Source organism: Amblyraja radiata, chromosome 4 (assembly GCF_010909765.2).
Source record: "Amblyraja radiata isolate CabotCenter1 chromosome 4, sAmbRad1.1.pri, whole genome shotgun sequence".
Taxonomy (NCBI): Eukaryota; Metazoa; Chordata; class Chondrichthyes; order Rajiformes; family Rajidae; genus Amblyraja; species Amblyraja radiata.
Genome location: NC_045959.1, coordinates 78,409,073 through 78,422,937, shown reverse-complemented (window position 1 = coordinate 78,422,937; position 13,865 = coordinate 78,409,073). Strand labels below are relative to the sequence as shown.

Here is a 13,865-nt window from a genome sequence, read left to right as displayed (position 1 = left end):
CCTGACTGATGGAGTGTTATAGATGAACTGTGAAACAGGCTTTTCATTTTCAAACCAAATGATTCTCATGTGTCACTGATATTAGAAACATAGAAAATAGGTGCAGGAGGAGGCCATTCGGCCCTTCGAGCCAGCACCGCCATTCATTGTGATCATGGCTGATCGTCCCCAATCAATAACCCGTGCCTGCCTTCTCCCCATATCCCTTGATTTCACTAACCCCTAGAGGTCTATCTAACTCTCTCTTAAATCCATCCAGTGACTTGGCCTCCACTGCCCTCTGTGGCAGGGAATTCCACAATTTCACAACTCTCTGGGAGCAAAAGTTTTTTCTCACCTCAGTGTTAAATGGCCTCCCCTTTATTCTAAGACTGTGGACCCTGGTTCTGGACTCACCCAACATTGGGAACATTTTGTTCAAAAGGGAACTGCAGATGCTGGAATATCGAAGGTACACAAAATTGCTGGGGAAACTCAGCGGGTGCAGCAGTATCTATGGAGCGAAGGAAATAGGCGACGTTTCGGGCCGAAACCCTTCTTCAGACTGATGGGGGGTGGGGAAAGAAAGAAGGAAAAAGGGAGGAGGAGGAGGAGCCCGAGGGCGGGCGGATGGGAGGAGGAACAGCACCTCATATTCCGTCTGGGGTCCTTGCGTCCTTATGGCATTAACATTGAATTCTCCCAATTTGGCTAGCCCGTGCTGTCTCCTCCCCTTCCTTAACCCTCTAGCTGTCTCCTCCCATCCGCCCGCCCTCGGGCTCCTCCTCCTCCTCCCTTTTTCCTTCTTTCTTTCCCCACCCCCCATCAGTCTGAAGAAGGGTTTCGGCCCGAAACGTCGCCTATTTCCTTCGCTCCATAGATGCTGCTGCACCCGCTGAGTTTCCCCAGCAATTTTGTGTACCATTGGGAACATTTTTCCTGCATCTAGCTTGTCCAGTCCATTTATTGCTGGTGGGATCTGCAAAACTTGAAGAATATTTCTCCATTTAAGGCAAGACCTACCAGAAAAGATGCAATGTGCTCGAGCGGCACAGTGGCGCAGCAATAGAGTTGCTGCCTTCCAGCAACAGAGACCCGGGTTCGATCCCGACTACAGGTGCTGTACGGCATGTTCTCCCCGTGACCTGCGTGTGTTTTCACCGGGATCTCCGGTTTCCTCCCACACTCCAAAGACGTACGTGTTTGTAGGTTAATCGACTTGGTAAAATTGCAAATTATAGTGTAAGTGTGCAGGGATTGCTGGTTGGCATGGACTCGGTGGGCTGAAGGGCCTGTTTCCGCACTGTATCTCTAAACTAAACTAAACTAAACTTAAAGCCTTCTACGTTTCTTTAGTGTTTACAAAATTAGAGAAAATGTGAAGTGTAGAATTATAAGCTTAATTGTGGAGGGTAAATACTGCATATAATTCTGAATATAAAAGCAATGTTACCATTGAAAGATTGTTGCATGATATGTAACAGCATGAAATAAATAATAAGAGCATCTCTAAATTAAAATGTAATAGAATAATTTTTGAACTGGTGGGTTGCCTAGCATGCTGGTCATGAATGGTAGGAATAGATTTTGGGAAACTACAGGCAACTTATTTCTTACATTTTAAGGAAGATTGAAAAGTCAAGCTCAGCATGACTATTCGTGAGCTAGTGCTACTGAACAGCACAGTTATTCCCTGGTTCTGTTCATTTGGAAAATCTTTATGCCTAGAAACTCATTTTCAGTGAATAGCTCTACTTATAGTAATATTAACACATTGTTCTCTGCCTCCATAATGCGAGTGTTGCATGCTGAGCTTCTAATGTGGTTAGAGCTATTGGCTGAAGATGAATTTCAATGCTGAAGCCGAAGCAGATATTCTTCATCAGGTAAAAAGTTGTTTTATTTTGTAGACCAACTGCAACCCTGATGAATGAATTGTTAAAATTCCCCCACCAGATATAAGGTTGGGCTATAAAATGTGGAATTTGCTGGAATACCTTTGTATAAAATGTATGTTTATTCCGATGTGTCGTTTTTACAGGCCAATAACAGAATATAGTTTTGAAGCCAGCCAGACAACAAATCAGGCTACAAAATATAATTGTGTATGATGTTGGTCAGATCAACATGACATTACTTCAGATATGTCTCTTTTCATCTCTTTGTTTTCCCATTAGCTGCAGGGCAAGATGTCTCTAAATATCATCTCCAAGGACCTCCACAGTAAAAAAGGCACAACAGAGGATTGTGCTTCCTCAGCTGCCGCAGGAAGTACAATCTGCCGCAGGCAATGATGGTCCAATTCTACACGGCCATCGTGGAGTCTGTTGTCACCTTCTCCATCATGGTCTGGTTTGGCTCAGCCACCAAGCACGTCACCTGGAGGCTGCAGTGAATCGTCCGATCAGCAGAGAAGATTATTGGCTGCAACCTTCCCTCCATTGATGAACTGTACACTGCAAGGGCCAGGATGCGAGCGGGCAAGATCATCTCTGACCCCTCTCACCCTGGCCACAAACTCTATGAATCACTTCCCTCTGGAAGGCGACTCCAGACTGTCAAAGCTGCCACAGACAGACATAAAAACAGTTTTTATCCACGAGTAGTTGCTCTACTCAACAGCCAAAAATCTGTAGCCTCCCTTTGATCTGGTATTTTGTTGGTTCACATGCTTATCAATGGTGTTTTAACATTAATGTTTTATTATTATTATTAATGTTTAGTGTTTTCTGAGTCATTCGTAACTGTCACTGTATGTCATGTTGTTACTTGTGGATGGAGCACCAAGGCAAATTCCTTGTATGTGAATACTTGACCAATAGACTTACTTAAATAGTTTCAAGAGCAACATGTTGTGGAGGCTGGAAATCTGAAAATGCTGAACATGCAAGAAGTCTATCTAAGCAGTCCAAAAATGACAAGTTAAAAATAAAATACTCAGAATATCAGGCAGTTTAATGTGGATAAATGTGAGGTTATCCACTTTGGTAGCAAAAGTAGGAAGGCAGATTATTATCTGAATGGTGTCAAGTTGGGAAAGGGGAAGTACTGCGAGATCTGGGGGTCCTTGTTCATCACACACTGAAAGTAAGCATGCGGGTACAGCAGGCAGAGAAGAAAGCGAATGGCATGTTGGCCTTCATAACAAGAGGAGTTGAGCATAAGAGCAAAGAGGTCCTTCTGCAGTTGTACTGGATCCTGGTGAGACCACATCTGGAGTATTGTGTGCAGTTTTGGTCTCCAAATTTGAGGAAATACAGCATAAGCTCATGATGTTAATTCCAGGAGTGGTGGGACTGTCATATGTTGATAGAATGGAGCGGTTGGGCTTGTATACTCTGGAATTTAGAAGGATGAGAGGACATATTATTGAAACATATAAGATTATTAAGGGTTTGGACATGCTAGAGGCAGGAAAGGTAGACAAAATTGCTGGAGAAACTCAGCGGGTGCGGCAGCATCTATGGAGCGAAGGAAATAGGCAATGTTTCGGGCCGAAACCCTTCTTCAGGCTGAGGCAGGAAACATGGTCCCTATGTTGGGAGAGTCCAGAACCAGGGGCCACAGTTTAAGAATAAGAGGTAAGCCATTTAGAACGGAGATGAGGAAAAACATTTTCACCCAGAGAGTTGTAAGTCTGTGGCATTCTCTGCCTCAGAAGGCAGTGGAGGCCAATTCTCTAGATGCTTTCAAGAGAGAGTTAGATAGAGCTCTTAAAGATAGAGGAGTGAAGGGATCTGGGAAGGATGGGGTACTGATTGTGGATGATCAGCCATGATCACAGTGAATGGCGGTGCTGGCTCGAAGGGCCAAATGTCCTACTCCTGCACCTATTGTCTATCGTCTATCTTCCAATCAAACCATCTTACCTATGTCCACCTATCACCCTCACACCCCCCCCCCTCCCAATACAACCAGTTTGAAGAAGGATCCAGACCCAAAATATCATCTGACCATTCCCTCCACAGATGCTGCCTGACCCGCTGAGTTATTACAGCACTCCAGAACATAGAACAGTAGAGCACAGGAATGGGGTCTTCCGCCCACAATGTTTGTGCCGAACATGATGCCAAGTTAAGATGATCTCAACCGCCTATTCATGATTTTTATCCCTCTATTCCTTGCACTTCCATGTGACTACCTAAAAGCCTCTTAAATGCCACTATTATATCTGCCTCCACCTCCGCCCCTGGCAATGAGTTCCAGGTCCCTCTGTGTAAAAAACCCTCTGTTACACCCTCTGTGTAAAAAACCTGCCCTGCACATCTCCATTAAACTTTGCCCCTCTCACCTTATAGCCCTCTAGTGTTGGACATTTCCATCCTGGAAGAAAGGTTCTCACTATCAAGATTCCAACTGCTGTTCCTTGTGTCTCCATTTTTTCATTTACTGCTTAAAAAGTTGAGGCATACATCCTAGACATTGGTAATTTTTCTTAGTATTTCAGGTCTGTTTTTGAACTATTCATGTATTGGTTTTTTAAATGTCTCCATCTTATCTTTAGCATTTTCAGTACTTTGGTTAATTGTAAATTCTTTAATTTTATTCGTATGTTATTCATGTACCCTATTGAGATGACATTTTATATTGTTAAATAACCCTTAAAATAAAGAAATCATCCAGAATATTGTGCATAAAATTACCGTACTACTGTAATTACTGCACTAATCTGTCAAATTATTGTGTAAGGAGGAACTGCAGATGCTGGTTTAAATCGAAGATAGACACAAAAAGCAGGAGTAACTCAGTGGGACAGGCAGCATCTCTGGAGAGAATGAATGGGTGACGTTTCAGTCTGAAGAAGGGTCTTGACCCAAAACGTCACCCATTCCTTTTCTCCAGAGATGCTGCCTGTTCCACTGAGTTACTCCAGCTTTGTGTCAAATTATTGTGTCTGATTCATTATACTGTTGCAATTTCTGTAAATTCTCCAACAAGTAATATCCATGTATGGTACTCTATTCTCGCTTGACTGTAAATAAAGCCCACAGTCAAACTGTCAACTGAAAGAAGTCTCCTTTCTTTCTTGATAAATAGGCTCCCTGTAGGAAGCATCCTTTTGTGTAGGTCACTTAGCGGTGTCTCTCTCTATCACTGTTAACTATTAGCGGATCTGTCTATTGAATCCTGAAGCGGGTGGCAATTTATAAAACAAAAAACACACATTAACAGATGTGATGGCATTATGGAGTAAGTGAACTCATTTTTATTTACAGCTTATGTGAAATTGAAAGGATTGGTATAATTGTTTCTGCCTTTTGTAAAAAAACATTGCAAAACCGTGTAGAAAGAATTAATAGTTCTTTCCAAATATTAATTGAAAAGTAAGCATTTCTTCTCAAAAATGTTGTTCGCTCTATTGAAAATTAGTCTGTGAAAGGCAACCAACTTCAAAAATGCAAAAATTGACTTTACTATGCTTGTAAAGCCTAGTTTCAAGTCCTGGCATAACTGCATTGTGTGGGATCCAGGATAGGTGCGATCAATAGCAACAGTATTGTATGAAATTTGGAAGGATTTTATGTCTTTGTTGATTGACTTGATTGAAAAGTAAATGCTAGTGCTCGATCAGACAAGGTTTACAGGTAAAGTACAGATTGAGGAGGCCCAATGCTCACTGGAGCAAAACCAACATTTTGAAGGAACTCAGCAAGTCAAGCAGCATCTGTTAAGGAAAAGGAATTGTCAACATTTAGGGTTGAGACCCTGCATCAGGACACTGTACATTAAATACTGTATAGGACTCTAGAACATAGAATGGACAGTGGAGACACAAAGAACTACAGATACTAGAATGTTGGGAAAAATGCGAAGTGCTGGAGTAACTCAGCGAGTTACGCACCTTCTGTGGAGGGATTGGGTAGGTGTAATTCTGGGTCGGGACGCTTCTTCAGACTGATTCGTCTAAAGAAGTGTACCAACCTGAAATGTCACCTATCCATTTTGTCCACATATGCTGCCTGACCCACATAGTTACTCTAGCAATTTATGTTTTGCTTATAGAACAATACAGACCCTTCAGTCCTCTATGTCTGCCCTGACCATGGTGTCAATCTAATACCATCACCCTGCACAAGGCCCATATCCCACTGTTCCCTGTCTGTGCATGTGTCTGTGTAAATGTCTATCACATCTTCTTCTACCATCTACCTTGGTAGCACATTGCAGGCACCTACCACTCCATGTGTACAAGAACTTGCCTTGCAAATCTCCTTTAAACATTCTCCCCTCACCTTAAACCAATGCCTTTCAGTGCTCAATACTTCCACCATGAGAAAAAGACTAGAATGGAAATGGTTGGCAGAAAATATATCACAAAAGCATTGTAAGCAGCAAATGCATGTTGATTTAAAACTGTAATGCACCATTTATAAACTGGTGAGTATTCCACACACACACACACACACACACACACAGACAAGACATTCAATATTTGGTCCAATATTGTTTAGTTATCTTCAGCAGTATGAAATATGAACCATCATGAATCTATACATTTTAAATTACAAATTCTTGAGCACTGAATGGAAACAGAAATAGGTGAAATTTATCCCATCTCTTCAATCTAATTCCCATGAAGAAGCTGGGTCTGGAGTTTCCCAATGCAAGGCCAATATTCACCCCAAACCAGCCATAACCCCATTAAGAAAGTTAAATTGCAAGACAAATAGTCACCCACAACCCCATTAAGAAAGTTATATATATTTTAAAATAAATTACATCCTCCATTAATTGAATTTCCACAGGCCTGTTCTCCACCCACAGAACTGGCCAGGCTCCCATATCAAATTAACCCGATAACTATGTCCATTGCAAACTTTCAGGAGGTTCTCAAACTTAATCTACTTTTAGGTTTAAGGATATTAATAGGCACCATTTAGAAGTTTCAACATTTTTTAAATTATCTGATGAGCTGACTACTGTATACCAAAGAAACTAGTAAATGCTTCTTTAGCTATTAAAAGGTATTTTCAATTAATCAAAATTGGCTAATTTGAAATTCATATTCAAGATAGTTTATTTTTAATGGTCCATTTTCAGCTGCATTAATAAAATTAGATTAGATTTCCATTTCCAATATACTAACTGATATTCTTAATACAAATTTATTTTTCCAAAGTAAATTACATCCTTGATGCTGTCTAACTGCTCTACCCAAGACAGAAAGAATTTGCAGAGTTGTGCAAGAATTTGCAGAGTTTTGCACGCAGCCCAGTCCATTACACAAAACAACCGCACTCCCTTCTCACAATCAACTCCATCTATACTTCATGCTGCCTCAAGAAAACAGCCAAAATAATCAAGGACTGTTCAAACCCTGGTCATTCTCTCTTCTCTGCACTCCCAGCAGGGCCGGCCTTAGGAGATACGGGGCCCAATTGGGAACAATTTTGGTGAGCCTCAGGTTCCCAGCCAAGGTCTGTAGATTCATAGAAATATAATTAAAGTCTATTATAGACTTTATATCTCTATGTTAGAATGGAAAATAATCAAAATGTGCGCTTAAAAAGTGCATGTAACTTAATGGACCAAACAGATCTAAGCTACATTTTAATATAAAATTGCATACACGTAAGCCTACAAGTAACAAACAAAATGTGTAGATCACCTCTGAAAAGTACATAGTTACAATACCACTTGTTTTAGTGACTGTGAAATGGAAAAAAAAAAGTAATTTAAAATAGATCCTGGAAAACCAATAACCATTGGTGAAAAACCAGTCCAGGCATTAAATAATGGGCTTCAGCCCCATCCTACCCTTTGGGCTTCTACCCCATCCTAACTGTGTGTTAGTTATCTGTACGTGATGTGTGTGTGGGAGGGAATGAGAGAAGGGAGGGAGGGAGGGAGAGAAGGGAGGGAGAGAGGGAGGGAGAGAGGGAAGGAGAGAAGGGAGGGAGAGAAGGGAGGGAGAGAGGGATGGAGAGAAGGGAGGAAGGAGAGAAGGGAGGGAGGGAAGTAGAGAAAGGAGGGAGGGAAGTAGAGAAAGAAGGGAGGGAAGGAGAGAAAGAAGGGAGGGCTGGCGGCGGAAGCGGTTGCCGGGGTCCGGGTGGACGGGTGTGAGCTGAGGCCGATGTTTGTAAACGTTGCTCCAAACCCCGGCCCGGCCCGGCCCTCCGTGTATTGTTCACTGCGTCTCCCCGGGGAGAGAGAGGGGTGGAGCAGGGGCTGTGTGCATGAAGCACGGCACCTGGAGGGGCGGGAGCACTGCCCCAGGACTGTGAGGGAACGATCCACCTCCCCCTCTCCCCCTTCTCCATTCCCCCTCACACCCCCTTCCCCGTCTACCCCTTTCTTCCTCCTCCACCCCTCTACTCTCTCTCTCCGCCCCTCTCTCCCCCCTCCACCCGGGGTACATCTACCCGAGCCGAGAGTAGATTACTCTGGCGCGGGGCCCCCTTACTCGCGGGGCCCAATTGGGAGCAATCGGTCCAATCGGCTTAAGGCCGGCCCTGACTCCCAGGGTAAATGTTACAAAAACTTGAAATCATATACCGTCAGATTCAAGAACAGTTTCTTTCCTACAGATGACTTACCAATCTTTCAATCTACCTCATTGTACTTCATCTGGACTTTCTCTGTCATTGTAACACTATCGTTAATTGTTCAGTGTGGTTGGGGTTGGGGAATGAGAGTACAGATTCCTGGTGATTCCACCTCTGATCTTACCTCAGGCCTCATTCCACACACATATGGTCCTGACACATTTTACCACCTTCTTCAGATGCATCATAGAAAGCATCATGTCTGGATGCATCACAGATTGATTTGGCAACTGCTCTGCCCAAGAGTCATAAATACAGTAAAGTCTGTCACACAAACTAGCCTCCCCCCTCCATCTCTTCTCTATGTTGCCTCAGGAAAGCAGCCAACATAATCAAGGATCACTCACATCCTGGTCATTTTCATTTCTCCCCTCTCCCCACAGAAGCTTGAAACTATGTACCACCAGATTCAAGAATGCCTTCTTCCCCACTGTTATCAGATACTGAACGGACATCTCATAAACTGAAGATGAATTCTTGATCTTCCAATCTATTTCAGTTTGGCCCCTTGCCCTTTTTTATCTGCATTTTCACTACACCTGGAAAACTATAGTCTGCGCTCTGTTTATTTTCTCTTATACACAGGCCGATGTATTCATTCATGGTGTGATATGTCTGGAGAGCATGCAAAACTGTTTTTCACTGTATCTCATTCAATTGGAAAATATTAAACCAATTAAACCAATTAAATTCAATTCAATGGAAGATTTTAATAGCAGTATACAAATGAGCTAACCAAAATTATAAATTCATGTCTAAACATTTTTTCTTTTTTCAGTCTCTTCACTTGAGACCATAAACCATCTTTTGTTTTCCAGAAATGCAACTTCTAACTGAGAATAAGTCATCAACGGAACCAGCAGCATCTAGGTTTTAAATTGTTTATTTACCTCTGGCAAATTACAAGGATTATTAAATAAATAAGTGAATACAATGATGTGCAGTGTTGCTTCAGATATACAGCGGATCAGTATTGAATACCAGAGATTATTGGTTATTGTATTTCATGGTATATCCTTGCTCAAAGAAATCATGGATTGGGGACAGGGTTGTAACATCATTGCTTGTCTTCTCCTAGTGAGTGCAGTGGACGGGACAACATGGCTTTGATTGGCAAGAAAATGTCCTGCCTACAACAGGTGAAATCTGGAAGATTTCAACTCCACAGTGTCATCTGTAAGAGTCACATCCATCACATTCACAATGGGTAGTTTAAGGTTTTAGGGCTGAAGTTAGGAATGGTCAGTGGCAGGTGGGTAAGACCATTGGAAGAAGATTCAGGAGGGCACCATTTTTGATTTAGAGGGGTAAAAGCCCATAAGAGTGGGTGACTTCTAGAAGACAATGTATACTGCACCACGCACGCATGGAAAACAAAATTTTAAATTGCTTACTGTTCTGCGTACAGTCCAACCCTTGATAGATGACTCCTAGAACAATTAGAAAGTGAAATCGACACAATCTGTGTTTAACAAAGGAGGTCAAGAATAATGTTAAATGGAAAATTAGGGCCTACAAAGTAATCGAGGATGGCTTTAGGGGACTGGAATGTTTTTTTAGGATCCAGTTGTGAAAGACTAATAATTTGAAAAGATGGGAGAAAATTGATTCTGAGAAAACATATGAGTAATGTTAAAACAAACAGTAACATTTTCTATGGATATATATGTAGGAGAAAGGCATGTAAATGGCCTCTTGAGATCAAGGCTGGAGAATTAATTACAGGAAACAAATAAAATGTCAGATACGTTAAATCGATTTTTGCATCAGCCATCACCGTGGAGGAATCTATAAATATCCCTAAGATAACAGAAGGACTAATTTCAAATAGAATGAAGAAACATAAATATCCCAATCATAAGGGATAAAGTGTTGGAGTAACTCACAATACTAAAGGTGAAAAAAATACCTGGTCCTGATTGACTGATCTCTAGGATTTTAAAGGAAGTGGCTGCAAATGGGACTAGCTCAATGTGCCTACTTGTTCGGCATGGACAAAATGGGCTGAAGGGCCTGTTTACATGCTCTATAGCCCTATGACTATCACTCTCATCTCAAATATGCAATTTCAGAACGTATAACATGATAACCTAAAACTGATGTAAAGGCACAGTCTAGTTGTAGTGAGCATCATCTAAAATGCAGTAAAGCTTCTTAGCCACACCTCACAAACCTGCAACTTCCACCATCTAGCATGATGAGAGCAACAGGTTCAAAATCCATAACTTGCAAACCATACAGCATCCGGTCTTGGAAATACATTGGAGTTCATTGATCGGAACTCTCTACCTGACAGCACTGCCAGCAAAAAGACTGCAGCTGTTCAACAAGACAGCTCATCTTCACATTCTCAAAATCAATCGGGGAGGGGTATTCAATGCTAACCTCATCAGCAATGCCTAGATTCCACAGAGAAAGACAAAAAATATGTTTTTCGCAGTGGTCTTGTTGCTCTTAGACATACCAGACATTAATTACATGCAATTATCATTACAAACTGTCAGGTAATCACGCTCCTATTTATTGCACTGTTAGAATGTGGCTCTATAAACAATGAAACTAGGGACAAAGTATATCTCAAACAATTGGTGAAATACATTATTTGGGATACATCCGCAAATACTCAAAACAAGATAAAATATCAAGATAGAAAACAAGTATTTAGAAATCTACATGTTAATATTGTAACACCAAACTTTCAGAAAAAAAGGTGGAAGGAATGAATCAGCCCATTACCTATATCTCCAGCCAGCCTTCATTTAAGCCTGCAGGCTGTAAGGAGGCCCTGCACCACATTCATCACTGCACGATAACAGGGTGCAGTTGCAATTTCCCTCTGCAATTTATTATCTTTTGACAAATTCATCAGCTTCTGCCATTTGCCAACATTAAAACAAATCTTTGCTCACAATGGGGCCTGTATTGGAAATTTGCTGCATATAATCATTAGTGTCTGGAGCAAAGCAAGGATTCTTTATGCAGTTCCCATTCCCTTCCGTGCTTGCCCGGTTCTGTAACGTGGTTGCAACTAAGCTTCTGAATTTCCACAGAAGAAGTCGACTGAAAGAGCCAGGAGATACTCAAAGGAGGTGGCAGATCTGATGTCATCAATTATTAACCGCATCAGTCATACCTGTCACCCTCTCTCTCTCGGATAGAATAAAATGTCGCATGGAGATTGTAATCACGTTTGCAGGGTCACAAAAATCCAGAAAGAATTAACAGCAGCTTTCAATTGTTAAGTACATGCTGAATACCATGTGCTTGACAAATCGGTAAAGATACATTTTGAATAGCAATTCATAAGGAAAGTAACTTGAATTTTCTGAATTCAACATCCCTGTAGGGAGTGTAAACCATAGGAAATGTAGCCCAGCCAAGAACAGTGGAATTTCTAATATTCTCTCCCAGTGGGATTCAGTCGGTATCTCCTTCACACTGGAAATGAAGAAAAATTATTCCATACCTTTTGATGATCGAGGGATAGTTAGTTACCTCTGCTACTCTTGCTTTTAATTCTAGATTTCAGCTGCTTTTATGTGCCTCTCTCTGTTCATTCAGTTGCCTTGCTGGTGGTAACTCCTGCAGCGATAATCCATCGCTGATATAATGCCAGTTTTACATGCGCAAGTCCTAATGGGAATTTTATTGCGGTCTTTGGCTTGAGAGGACAAAAGCAGATAGCATTACCGCTTATCGTAACTGAATCCTCACTTGATGATCACTTCCAGCAGCGGTCATTTAACAGTGATTAGGACAAGAATCGCAGATCATGGGTTGATGTATTAAAATGAACAAAAAGACATGTGCTGTTACTTCAACTGATACAAACTTATTCAGCAGAGGTCAAGGATTGAGCCAGGAATTTCCTTATGATTTTACTTCGGAGTCACGTGAGTGACTACGTGTAGAACCCCGCCAGGACGCATGCGTGCCATATCGCTACACGCATTGCAACGAGTCACAGCAGGGGGAACGATGTTCCCCTTAGCGGCAGCATTTAAAAGCCGGGAACAGCAGGTAAGGAGACTCTGCGTTCTTTCCACTTACTTTATCACAGGTGGAGGCATGGACAGATCCAAGAAAAACAAGAAGGCTGCGAAAAAGCTGGCGGGGGAGAACCGCGGAGTTGCTGGGCAGCCAGCAGCGGCCAACGGCACACCAATCTCCCGTAATGGGAACAGCTGTGCCTGACTTCGCCCCCGCACCAGCCAAATTAACACCGCGGCCGGGCGGTAAAGCGAAGCAAAAAAACTGACAGAGTCGTTGACTCCGATGAGTCTGACTTTGAACAGCCGCGAGCGGCCAGTGCCCGTGAGCATTGGGGCCGGTTGGAGCGGCTTGAGGAGCAGCCGCGAGCGGCCAGTGCCCGAGAGCATTGGAGCCGGTTGGAGCGGCTTGAGGAACAGGAGCAGCCGCGAGTGGCCAGTGTGTGAGAGCATTGGAGCCAGTTGGAGCGGCTGTTGGAGCAAATACTCCAAAGTGGCAGGCTCCGGGAGATGGAGACTAGTCACAGTGGGCAGCTAGTAAGTCCTACAGCAGTACCTCTTGTAGGGCTGCACAGTGCTTCTCCCTCATCAGAGCGGAGTACGGGGGGTCAATTCTGGGCTGACCCTGAAGAGGAGTGTGCAGAACATACTCCTAGTGTGCATGGGGTGCAAGAAAACCTATTGGATATGGTGTCCCAGTTCATTCAACCTGACCAAACCGGCCAAACATGTCATTCAATCAGCTACAAGGATAGGCATTATTGGACACCACAGCAAGACACTTACCACCAGGGAACTGCAAATCACTGAATGTTCCCAGTGTCAACCAGTGTATTTGGAAACATGTCGGAGCATCAATCAGAGCCAGGGACTTGAAACTACAGAAAGTTCTGAAAGTCCTAACAGCGGGAATTACGGCTTTCGCCCGCACAATAAACGAAAAAGACATGACACAGGATCACCAGGATGCACTGGCTTTATTTTGCAACTCCCAATACGAGTTAAATAGTATTAGAAAGAGTGCCATCCAACCGGCTTTAGACCCCAAATTTGCAGGCCTGTGCAAACCTGGAACCTCCAAACCACCAATATTACTATTTGGAGGTGACTTATCCAAACAGGTAAAATAACTTGACGAAGAGGCTAAAACCCTGGGGCTCATTAAAGCAACGTCTAAAAACTACTTCGGCCAGAAACAGCACCCCTACGCACCCACCAGTCGGACAAGACAAACTGGTGAAAGCTCGAAGGCCAGGTACACTCAACATTGGTCTTTTTTAGGCCATGGCCCAGACCGGCCTTCCTGGAAAATGCGCAAACCCCCAACATCGACCCAACTACAGACCCAGAC

The 13,865-nt window shown here is 42.8% G+C and overlaps 2 protein-coding genes across 5 annotated transcripts in view; one reads left to right on the top strand and one right to left on the bottom strand.

Annotated features, from left to right (window-relative positions):
* Positions 1–13,865, bottom strand: part of nkain3 (sodium/potassium transporting ATPase interacting 3) — a 492,740-nt gene that overhangs the window by 161,950 nt on the left and 316,925 nt on the right. The window lies entirely within an intron of this gene.
* The window catches only part of LOC116972622 (gamma-glutamyl hydrolase-like), a 71,630-nt gene that overhangs the window by 984 nt on the left and 56,781 nt on the right, over positions 1–13,865 (top strand). The window lies entirely within an intron of this gene.